The sequence below is a fragment of the Chrysochloris asiatica genome, unplaced genomic scaffold (assembly GCF_000296735.1).
Source record: "Chrysochloris asiatica unplaced genomic scaffold, ChrAsi1.0 scaffold00019, whole genome shotgun sequence".
NCBI lineage: Eukaryota > Metazoa > Chordata > Mammalia > Afrosoricida > Chrysochloridae > Chrysochloris > Chrysochloris asiatica.
This window is the reverse complement of record NW_006408537.1, coordinates 15,339,147-15,350,198: the sequence shown is the minus strand read 5'-3', so window position 1 is coordinate 15,350,198 and position 11,052 is coordinate 15,339,147. Positions and strand designations below refer to the sequence as shown.

The window sequence follows — 11,052 nt, the reverse complement described above, 5'->3', positions numbered from 1 at the left end:
TTTTCTAGCTGATGAAATGACTTTTTGAATTTTTTTCTTGATTAGAGACTGAGTTTGTTTCCATCCTATACTCTGCCGTATACTCTCATGAAACATGAATCCATGTTTCATCGCCAATAATGATTTTTTAAAGAAAAATTTAAAATTCATCGAGTATCACTTCAAATTTTGTTTGCAGATGTCCAAACGTTTCTGTTTATGCTCTTCCATAAGTTGTTTCAGTACCCATCTCGCATACATTTTTCAAACTCCAAGTCTGTCATGGATTATTTCATAGGCAGATTTGTGGCTGATTTGCAAATGATTTGTCACATAACCCATTGTCACTGATTTATTAGAGAGAATCATTACATATGCATGCTCAATGTTGTCAACAGTCACAGACATGGACTGGCATTTTAATATAACCAGAATGCAGATAATTTTTGATTCACTATCACATATGATATATCAGATAAAATTATAAATATTAATAGATATAATATTTCAAAGTTTTTACATAGTCCATGGATATATACATGGATAGATATAGAAATAATCCATGGTATTAGAGCTATTTTAAAATGTACACAAAGCTTTTAATTACCCACAGGATTTTACTAAAGAAATGAAATCAAAATTAATGATGCTTTCAGTGAAGCTTGCTCAGTTGTCTAATGAAAGTTCATTGTGTGACAAATGTTAATTGGAGATAAAAGACTAGGAAATGTACACAAATAATTATAATCCACTTACTCTAAAGCATGTTTTCAAAAGTAGAATTTAATTTTGTATGAATTTCTCACATGAAGTAGGGATTTTCACAGAGCTCAAAAAATATTTTTTTTTTATTAATACAGAAAATTTAGAGATCGTATGGCTTGGAATATTAAATGCAGATTGTACTACATATGGCTGTTATGTGCAGTACAGTCTGTTCCAAATCATAGTGACCATGTATAGGGTTTCCAAGTAACGTTTGGTAGGCTTGAACCACTGACCATATGGTTAGCAGTCCAGAGTTTATCCCACAGTGCCACACCAGGACTCTAAAATATGACTTCTTGTTGTTATTACTTTCAATCTAGCTGTCACTGACTCATAGTAACCCTGTATAGGCTTTCAGAGGAATAACTGATGGGTTTAAACAACAAAGTCGATTGCTTATCCTACATACTACAATAGTAATACTGCATACTATGATAATAATTCAAATAAAATATGAGAAACAGATCCTGCTTCAAAACACTGATGAAGAGATAAGAATTTATCATGAACACCATGGACTTCAGGAATCCTGATGTGGCGCTGTGGGTTAATGTGCCAGATTTCAAAGCTGTTTGAACTGGAAGGTCAGTGGTTCAAGCTCACCAGTTGTTCCTCGGAAACCCTATACAGGGTACTTATGGGTTGGAACCAACTTGATGGCACTTAACAACAACAATGGAGTTCAATTAATAGAAGGGAGAGAGAAGCTTCAGAATGAACTGATAGTAAAACACATTTTATTTGAAGTCAAAGGAGGTGTTAGAAAGGTTGAAAAGATTAGTCCATGTTTAGTGTGATAACCTGACTATCTAGCTAGAGAAACCCAAGGAGGAAAAGGATACAAAATTTGTGACTGCCTGCTGTGGACCATGCTTAAAAGCACTTGCCATATGATATATCAAAAGTCTATTATTCTGGCCAGCAGTGTGGCAAGACTGAGGACTCTTGGGCCCAGAGTCAGTGACAGCCACAGAGGACTAGAGTGGAGAGTGAAGCGTCCAGCTGATAAGGAGAGAGGGCATACGCATAAGAACACCCACACTTACAAATAATACCCACTTGACCTGGCTTCAGTAACTGGATGATCAGAGCTCAACTAGAAGAAGAAAGAAGAGGAAAAAAAAAGAGTAATCTGATACAATTTGATGAATTTGACCTACACCTATGGATGCAGTAGCTCAAAAGAGGGAGCAAATCTTCACAGTGAGGATCATTCCCACCCCTTCCATACACAGAGTAGACAGGGATGGGCAACTTGGACATCAGCTACCCAAAATTGGGGAGCTACAAAGGCAAGAAGTGACTGGCTTACAAGCTTTCAAGAGGGAGCCTAGATCCAGAGGGAATGGGGGAAGGTAGAATCTCTACTGAGTAGTATCCAATCTGTCTGGGGTGAGGGGTGTTGATGAAAGGAGATGGGTTAGGTCTCTTGTGGTACAATAGTGAATACTTGTTATCGGGGCTGACTGTGAGGGTTGGAAATTTAAAGGTAGATGTTTTGTAGCAAAAGGAGGGGAGTGATTGACTTTGCAGTCTAGGAGCAGTGGTCCCTGGGACCATTAAGGGAGAAGAATGGAGTGCGGGTACCCTACTCAGAGAAGCAGTGACCTAGAGATGAAGGCAGAGATGACAATGTGGAGAGACATAGAGGCTGTGGACTCTAGACCTAGAGAGGGAGAGGGGCTGTGTGCTCATGACCAGATGGCAGGCTTGCAGAGTATACCCTTTGGTTGGTTGATGATGCATGGAGGGAACTGTAACCATGGCAATGAAATGATATACGATCGGATTAATGTAAAGCTAATGTTCTCCCATATGAACTATCACATAATTCACAATAAAACATTTAAAAAAACACACACACAACAAAGTCTATTAGTCTGTGTGTGTGAGTGGAAGGTGGCAGGCCTCAGTCTCTGGCCTTCTCCACTGACTCTTCCAGCGCCACATCTCCAGCCATGAGATAGTTTGGTACCTGGTTAGTGGGAGCCACTGCTAACTTGTCATCACCTTTGAAAGCCAACAGCAATGAAAACCTTGGCAAAATTGATACATCTTTGGATGACACCATCAAGTTGAATCAAAAAGAAGGAAAGAAGCAGAATTTCCCAAGACTAAACAGAGGACTCCAGCAAAGTGGTGCCTGGCAATTCAGGATGAGAGTACGATGGAGAATCCAACAGAATTCTGGTTTTTGTTAAAATTAGTCTGAGCTGTAGAGGAAGAGTAATGGCTGGAAAGACCCATCTTTATGGACTTATTACTGGCCTTGCAGCCAAAAAAGCAACTGGAATTCACAAAGGAATTAGTCCTATGAATCGCTCACCTTTTAGTGACAATGATATAGGGTGATTTCCAGTGCTGAAAAGGAAGACAGACCTTCTGAGACAAAATAAAGTGCAGAGAAAACCAGTTGCCGTTCTCAAAAGACATACATTGTTAAACAGAAAAAATAATGTTCCAGCCAAATTTACCAGGAGTGGATGTAAATTAAGCCATCAGAAAGATACTAGGCAGGCAACTTTTTTTTTTAGAAGCCCGAAGGTTCAGGTCCGTTTGAACACAGAACAACTACTAGATGATGTAGTAGCAAAGAGAACTTTTCAATGGAGGACTTCCACCACAAAGGAGGAATTTTGACTGTATCTATTAATGATCCTGGAGCAGTTCAATGCCCAGTAAGGAACTCAGATTAACTAGTACCTGTGTGCCCTCATTCTTGGCAAACAGGAACAATCTGATGTAAAGAAAGTTTCTAAAGGCGTTCCCCTACAGTTTGACATAAACAGTGTTGGAAAACAGACAGGGATGACTTTGAACGGAGAGGTTTGGCATCTTGAAAGCACAAACCCACTCCCACTTTCAACAAAGGAGGAAGCTGCTTTGTATCACTGGAAGAGATTCCTTGTCAAAAGGACTATTGAGTGACAACTCTATTTGAAAAGTTGAATTGCTTGAAGAGCTTGTCACAGAAATTCAAGAAACATTATTTTGAAAATAGTCACAAGGCTAAATTACTCATCTTTATTTTTGAGGTTTTTTTTAACGTGTAAAAAATAATGCCATGAAAGAATAACAGTGAATATATCTATTTGTTCTTATAGATTTTATGGGTGCCCAGACAGAATCATTCTCTATTTAACTTAGCTGTTCCTCATGCAGCAGAAAGATAGACATTGATTATTTTTATGATAGTGGCATTTAGTATCTCATCTCCTTTGCCCAGACTTTAGACTTTGCCATGGTAAATCTTGGTCTTCAGAAATATGAGGAAAATCCCTTTGTTGCTGTCACTTATCCTTTAATAGTATTTGATGTAAGAAGTACAAGTTGTCTTTTCTTCATTGGAGATACATATATTTTTTTAATTTCATTAGGATTCCTGTTTGGGGTTTTAAGATTTATGGGAATTGCTGGAGTTAGTTTTTCAGATAGTATTAGGTTAATGCCTAGAGCTGTAAATCTTTAGTGTCAGACTTTAAAAAAACAAACAAACAAACAAAAAATTCTACTAGGCATTTGTTATAGTTTATAGTTGAAAAAATTGGCAAAATTCAAATTTGACTGAAGTGAAAATGACTTGTAGAAGATTTGGAACTGAACTCCAAGTTAATTTTTCTCAGGGCATCCTGTCGTGGCACTGAAGGATAAGTACTGGATGGAAAGGTCAGTTTGAACCTCAAAGTCAGTAGTTTAAATCCACCAGTTGCTCCTTGGGAACCCTATACAGGGTCACTATGAGTCAAAACTGGCTCCATGACACTTAACAATAGCAACAACAAAGTATCTAGAGAGTATACTTCTGAACATTTAGACGCTGAAAACCTTCTGAATAGCAGTGGCACACTTTTGGATAGTATCAGAATAATAAGTAGTAAAACATGATAAAGAGCACCAGAATATTGTCAGATATAGTGCCAGAAGGTGTTCCCTTCAGGTTGGAAGACACTCAAAATTCAACTCCTCAAAGTAGAATTGATCATGAAGCAAAGCTTTCATGACCTTCATTTGCTAATGGTTCACAATTCAAAATGTGGAAAAACAGCTGTAATATCCATTAAGATTCAGAATTTGGAAAGTACAAAGTATAACAGCTGTAATATCCATTAAAATTCAGAATTTGGAAAGTACAAAGTATGAATCTAGGAAAATTGTAAGTTGTAAAAAAATGAAATGAAACACATAAACATCAGTATCCAGGGTATTAATGATGTCCTTCTCCAGGGACTGGTCCATCCTGATAATATGTCAGAAACATGAGACACGAAGTCTTGCCATACTGACTTCTACAAAGTATTCTGGCTGTACTTGTTTCAATTTAACCACAATAATAGATACTTAACATAAAATAAGAAGGAAAACAGGAAACACAACTTTTACAACCATGAGACTTATAATTAAATATAACTTTTTAAATATATTTAACATTCATTTAATTGAGGTAGGAAAATTATGCATTAGGGTTATAGCTTTTCACAATCCTTTTCAGTATATGCATTGTTTGTTGTTGTTGTTAGGTTCCATCAAGTCGGTACCGACCCATAGCGACCTTATGCACAGCAGAATAAAACACTGCCCGATCCTGGGCCAACCTCACTATTGTTGCCACGCTTGAGTCCATTGATGCTGCCACTTGGCCAATCCATCTCGTTGGGGGTCTTTCTCTTTTTCTCTGACCCTCTACCTTACCAAATATGATATCCTTCTCCAGTGACTTGTCCCTCCTGACAGTATGTCTAAAGTATGAGAGACAAAGTTTGGCCATCTTGGCTTCTATGGAGCAAAAGGACTATTGATTGACAACTCTGTTTGAAAAGTTGAATTGCTTGAAGAGCTTGTCACAGAATTTCAAGAAACTTTATTTGAAAATAGTCACAAGGCTATAGAACTCATCTTTATTTTTGAAGGTGTTTTTTTTTTTTTTTTAAACGTGTGAAAAATAATGCCCTGAAAGAATAACACAGAATATATCTATTGGTTCTTACAGATTTTAAGGCTTACCAGACAGAATCATTCTGTTGGTTGTTAGGTGCCCTTATGTCAATTTTGACTCATAGTGACTCTCTGGACAACAGAATGAAACACTGCCTGGTCCTGTACCATCCTCACAATTGTTGTTACATTTGAGCTCATTGCTGCTTCCACTGTGTCAATCAATCTCATTGGAGGGCTCTTCCTATTTTTTGCCTACCCTACTCTTTTACAAGCATGATGCACTTCTCCAGGGACTGGCCCATCCTGATAAAATGTCTGAAGTATGAAAGATGAAATCTTATGCTCCTGGTGTCTAAGGAGCATTTTGTTTGTACTCACAATACATATTGTTTGTTCTTCTGGCAGTTCATGGTACTTGAATGCTGAGCAAATAATCTGTTAAACTGAATGTGGTGTAGTGAGTTATTTAAAGTCTTTGTAAACTCCCACCAAATGACCTGCTCCTGATTGGTCTGGGTAAGGAGCTGGGAAAATGCTGATGGACTATATGATTCACTTGGGAATGATTGTTAATAAGATTGTGATTGCAAACACTTGGGAATCTAATGAGGAAATTGGTCAGCGTTACCATCCTGCTGGATTTTAAATGAGCCATCTCAGAAGCCAGAGGAAGGATCTCACTACTATCAAAGAAGTGTCAGGCAGACAGCACGTTCTTTGAACCCTGAGATACCAGTGTATTGACTCTCCTAGTCCAGGAACAGACAGCTGTGATGTCTGAGGTGTGATAGAGCAGCAGCAGCAGCAGCAGAAACAAGAATTAGAGAGGCAGGCTTCTAAATCCGTGGAGAAAATAAAGCTGAGGGTTTGGGGGCAGGAGGGCTTACTTGCAGAGTACGATGCTTTCAGGCACTTAGTTTTGGGGAAAGTTGGGTTGCCAACCTATGGATCTGGAGCCAAAAGCTTCCAGGCTGATCCTTATGGTAGAACGGTGTGTCCTGGAGTATTTATCATCAATCCTAAAAGAGCTTTGCAACTTTGACGGGGCAGACAGAATCTTGCCTGTGTTAGTATTCAATTTTCGGTTGAATACTAACCTGTATTGAATAGGTGACCCTTGAGGCTTGCCAGAAAACAGCTGGAGGCTATGAATTCAACAAACACTGAAATGTTGGAATTCTGTTCATTGTGGAGACATACTCATGACTCAAAACTATTGTTTTACTCAATTATTACATTCCCACGTATCCTATTGCTTTCATCAAAATGATTAATCAATAATCACTTACTGTCTTTTCAACAAAGATTAATTACACTAATTCTAAACCAAATGATATCTATACATAATACTAAAAGACAAACTTGATCCTTAATATTAATATCTTTAATTTTATTTATTGGTTCTAAAGTCAGCAGTTCAAACTCACCAGCCATTCCTCTGAAACCCTATACAGGGTTGCTATGGGTCGGAACCAACTCAACACTTAACAACAAACAACATACTTACTTACTAGGCTTATTATCACGGGTATTTATACCTACTACTCAACTATTATTAAATTTGTGTTCAACTATTATTAAAATATGTTCCACTATGAACAGATGCAGTTATTACAGGATTTCAATATAAAACTTAAAAATATACATTCTCAGCAATAGAAAGATGTGATGTAGATGATAGAAAAACAACAGACAACAGCAGCTATAAAAATGGCATCAGCCATCTCTTCCACAGCACTCTCTACTACTCAACGGAGTCTGATAATTCATTGTAATGGCCACACAGAACTTTTCAATTATTTTTTATCTCAAACGTTTCTGCTCTGTTATTCCTATTGTATTCAATTGTACATTATTTTTCCACAAGATATTGATTCTCTACATTTTTTCTCTCTGTACTTAGTTTAGACTTTTTTAATTAACTCAACTTTTCTTCTTTAGCATGCTTTCTTGTGTTATTTAAAATTTTACATTTTATATTATACTTAATCTAGAATCTCCACTTATGAATTAAAACTGACATATAAAAAAAGTGCAAACAAGAAAAAAGTGAGTAATATATTCAAATTACTGAAATAAAAATACTCTACTATTTCATATTCAGCAAGAATGTCCTTTTAAATATAGATGAAATTAAAAAAAAAACAGGATGCACAAATAATAGACAGTTTGTTGATGAAGTATCCAAAAGTATCAGTAAAAATCATAGTTCATTTGGAGTGTATTTAAATTCGAAGTATTAGTGTAATCTAAAACTTAATATTTCTTTGCTATAGACAACAACATAACAATCTCCTTGGTATGACATTAGTACCACACATTTTTATAATCCTATATACTGCACACTAGCCACAAGTTCAGCAGTTACAACCCACCAGCCACCCACTGGAAAGTCTATACAGGGTTGCTATGAGTCAGAACCAAATAGATGTCACTCAACAACAACCCAGTGTAGATAAGGAATATAAGAAGCCCTCTTAGGACTTGTGACCCACCAAGGAGAATGGCTAACTCTCTAATTATGTAAATAAAGTACATAGCATCCATGTGGGTGAAAATAACAGATATGGAGTTCTCATGTGGGTATTGCCTTCCCATTAGATTTTAAATGAGCCATCCCAGAGACAGAAAGTAGTATCTCACTACTATCAAGATACAATATCCAGGAGTGGAGCATATCCTTTGGGCCCTAAATTCTTTCATTGCACCTCTTTGATTCAGGAGACAGAAAGCTGCGACACTAAAGATGGTGAGAAACAGTAGCAGTGCAGCAGTAGTAGCATAGGCAACAGAAGACAGGAGACACTGTTGTAGATTTTCTGGTCCACAGAGCAAGAACATTGAGTATCTTCAAGCAGAAGACTTGCTGGCAGAACAGAGTATGTCCAGGCACTTATCAGTTAGAGCTAAAACAGCTTTGTAACACTTATTAGGGTGGAGGCAAGAGTTAGACTAAAGAGAGGCAAGCTTGAAAGCATAGCTAAGAGGAGGTTGTTCTCACAGAAAAACTGTATCCTAATCATTTGGGATACTAAATTGCAATTATTTCCCTGTTGTTGTTGTTATGTGCCATGGAGTCAGTTCCGATTCATAGCGACCCTGTACAGAGTTTTTGAGGCTGTAAATCTTTATGGGAGCAGACAGCCTCATCTTTCTCCTGTGGAACAGCTGGTGATTTCCAACTGCTGTCCTTAAGGTTAGCAGCCTGATTCGTAACCACTATGCTACCAGAGCGCCTAATAATTATTTCCCTAATAAGCTCCAAAATGGTACACATTATCTGTGAGTTCTGTGTAACCACTGCAACAACTTACCAAACCCAGAGGAAAAGTAGAGATTACTTAGAATAGGTGTTGGTGTCAGAATTTGTAAAAAGATTGGAGAATTAAAGTCATATGTGAATTCTGCCTCACAGAGTTCAGCAGTGGGCTGATGCTGATGGCGATTGGCTTCCTCCCCATTTCTGAAGTAAAAGGAGGTCAGAGACTACCACTACACCATTTTAGTAAACATTCAACTATTTTTTTTTAATTTAAGAAAAATAAAAACACAAGAAAGAAAAATTTAAATCACACAAAAAGTAAGTAAAAACAAAAATATGATCAAAAGGTAAAATAATGTAATCAACAAGACCAGATGCAGAAATATCCCTAGGCATTGGAACTATCAAGAATGAAGTTTAGGGTAACCATGATTAATATTTTGGAGGTGTTTAGTGGAAACAGAAGATAATAGATATGGACAAGTGGTCAATTAATACAAGAAGAAGTGAAATGGAATATCTAGAAATATCTTTAAAAAAAAATAGACAAGGAATTCTTTTCAGCTGAGATTCAATTCAAAATAGAAATTCAATTCAATTTCCTAAATGAGGAGAGTTTTATTGTACTTGAAGTTAAATCAATAGAAATTATCCAAAGTGAAACCAAGAGAAAAAAGAGTTTAAAAACAACCAAACTGACATTGAAGGGCCATAGAACAGTATGAAATATTATAGTTCTTTTACCAAAAAAAGTAAAATGTATACAAACCGTACATATATTCCAACCAGAAATTCTGAGTACATTTCTAATAGCTGCATCTTCTTTATCATATGCAATTCAATAAGAGATATTTTTTGTTGGATATCTTAGATATAAACGTAAAATACAAAACAAACACACATGTGCTTTCATCTGCTAGTACCAGTCTACTCCATTATTATTACTACTGTTAAATGTTTCAAATTATTTTTGGACCATTTTCCATTATCCTTATAATTAACCAGAATATATATATTTTTTCCCACAACTCATCAATCAGTGTGTCATACTCTAGTGGCTTATCTATTGCTGTGATGCTGGAAGCTATGCCACCAGTATTTTAAATACCAGTAGGGTCACCCATGATGGATAGATGTAAGGTAAACTTCCAGACTTGCAGATAAGGAATAAGGAAATGTGGACTTCTTATGATATTTAGCTACAGGAAACCTTATGAATAGCAGTGGAATGTTGTTAGATACAGTGCCTAAAAATAAAAACATTATGCATAGCACCAGAATATTATCAGATATAGTGCCAGAAGATGAGCCCTTGGAAGGCACTCAAAATGTAACGAGGAGAGAACTGCATCCTCAAATTAGGATTGGTAGTGATGCTACAAATGGAATAAAGCTTTTGAAACCTTCATTTTCTGATGGGGCACAACTCAAGGTGGGGAAAAATAGCTCATCCCATCCACTAATAATCGGAACATGGAATGTATAAAATATCACTCTAGGAAAACTGGAAGTTGTCAAAATGAAATTGGACACATAAACATTAATGTCATAGGCTTTAGTGAGCTGAAATGGACTGGTAGTGGCCATTTTGAGTCCTATAATCACATGGTTTACTATACCAAGAAATTTAGAAGATAGCTTCCTGGCCAACTGATTGGAAGAGGTTCATATGTGTGCCCATTCCAAAGCAAGGTGACCCAACAGAATGGGGAAATCATCAAGCACATCATTATTATTACCATAGGGAAGCAAATTTTGCTGAAGATAATTCAAAAAAGGCTGCAACAGCACATAAACAGGAAACTCAGGTAACATTCAGAAGAGGATGTGAATCTAGAGGAAACATTGTTGAAATCAGATGGATCTTGGTTAAAAGCAGAATATCAGAAATATATTTACTTTTGCTTTATTGACTTTGCAATGCTTTTCAACTGTGTGGACCATGGCAAGCCTTCCCAATGAGATTGCCACAATGGCAGCAACAATGGACTCAAACCCAACAATTGTGAGGATTTTACCAGATTAGGCAGTGTTTGTGCATATTGCCATTTTGAGTAGGAACCTACTCAACAGCACAATACAACAGTAATTACCCTGGGGGGGGGGGG

General features: G+C 36.9%; 1 pseudogene; it reads left to right on the top strand.

Moving 5' to 3' along the window:
* Nucleotides 1-2,705: 2,705 nt before the first annotated feature.
* Nucleotides 2,706-3,671, top strand: LOC102826831 (annotated as a pseudogene).
* Nucleotides 3,672-11,052: the final 7,381 nt, after the last annotated feature.